The sequence below is a fragment of the Pistacia vera genome, unplaced genomic scaffold (assembly GCF_008641045.1).
Source record: "Pistacia vera cultivar Batoury unplaced genomic scaffold, PisVer_v2 Contig239, whole genome shotgun sequence".
Taxonomy (NCBI): Eukaryota; Viridiplantae; Streptophyta; class Magnoliopsida; order Sapindales; family Anacardiaceae; genus Pistacia; species Pistacia vera.
In genome coordinates, this window is record NW_022196045.1 from 136,449 (window position 1) to 138,327 (window position 1,879).

The following is a 1,879-nucleotide window of genomic DNA, read 5'->3' on the forward strand; positions in this document are numbered from 1 at the left end:
CGAACTGTTTGATGAACTGGGTAGAGCCACCGTCTTCTCTAAACTTGATCTTAAATTCGGATACCACCAAATTAGAGTGAAGGAGAGTGATACGCTGATAAGATGGCCTTCAGAACCCAAGAATGACACTACGAATTCCTAGTTATGCCGTTTGGACTTTCAAATGCTCCTTCAACTTTCCAGGCTCTCATGAACAACATTTTCAAACACCACTTACTGTAGTTCATTTTAGTCTTCTTTGACGACATCTTGGTTTACAATACATACTTAGAAGTTCATTTGGATCATTTAGAAACCAGTTTTTAGATCTTAGAGTGGCATCAGTTGGTTGTTAATAAAAAGAAATGCAAGTTTGCACAGTCACAACTTGAGTACCTCGGACATTTGATCTCGGCGTAGGGGGTGGCTGTTGATCCTACCAAAATAGAGTGTATTTAGGCGTGGCCAGTTCCAAAGGACATCAAGGCGTTACGGGGATTTCTGGGGTTGATCGGTTATTATCGAAAATTTGTGCAGGGGTATGGGGCAAGGGCAAGGGCAAGGGCAAGGGCAAAGCCATTAACGGATCTCCTACATAAAAATGCATTCCAATGGAGTGAATCAGCACAGGCAGCCTTTGATGAACTCAAGCAACACATGACTTCCCTTCCCACTCTCGCAATGCCAGACTTTTCCAAGACCCTTATCATTGAAACCGATGCCTCTGACCAACGTTGGGACCTGTTTTAATGCAGGAAGGCAGACCATTAGCGTTCATTAGTCAAGGATTGTCTCCTAAGTCTAGATTGAAGTTGGTTTATGAAAGGGAGCTTATGGCAATAGTTATGGCAGTTTAGAAATGGAAACACTACTTGTTGGGACGCCATTTTATTATTCGAACCGATCAGAAGAGTCTTCACTATCTGAATGACTAGAGGTTACAGGGGGAAGGGCAACAAAAATGGATTATCAAGCTTTTGGGATTGAATTATGAGATTCAATATAAGCCAGGGTTTGAAAATAGGGTCGTTAATGCCTTGTCCAGACGAGAAGGTCTTATTGAGTGTAATGCAATTTCTACATGCTACTTCGGGAGTCAACAAGAGTGGGAAGAAGCTGTTCAGGGAGATGTAAAGCTACGTAAAATTTGTCAAGATTTGATACTTGACCCGACCAGTCCCCCACATTTTCGATTAATAGGAAGCCAATTGTTTTATGGTGACCGAATAGTCCTTCCACGATCTTGCCCTCAGGTAAAACTCCTTCTTGAAGAATTTCATTCCTCACCAATGGGAGGTCACTTTGGGTTTTTCCGCACATATAAACGACTGTCACAGGTAATCTATTGGGAAGGTATGAAGAAGGATATTCAATTGTTTGTCCGAGATTGTCTTACTTGTCAGCAGAATAAGAATGATTGCCTCAAACCGGCCAGATTACTTCAGCCTCTGCTTGTTCCCTCTCAAGTATGGGAGGAAGTTTCCATGGATTTTGTGGTGGGACTCCTGAGAGCTCAACAGGTTGATACTATCTTAGTGGTGATAGACCATCTTACCAAGTATATTCATTTCATCGCACTATGCCACCCATTTTCAGCCAAAGAGGTGGTAGCCCTCTTCCTCACTAATATAGTTAAGTTACATGGATTCCCTTGCACCATAGTATCGGACCGGGATCACCTATTTATGAGCGCATTTTGGGGTGAGTTGTTCAAGTTGTCGGGTACCCAACTCCACATGAGTACGGCTTATCACCCTCAATCAGATGGGCAAACTGAAGTCGCCAACCGCTGCCTCGAGACATACTAAGGTGTTTTGTGAATGACCAGCCCAAACAATGGCCTTAGTGGCTTGCCTGGGCAGAGTATTGGTTCAATACCACATACAACAGATCGTCCGGG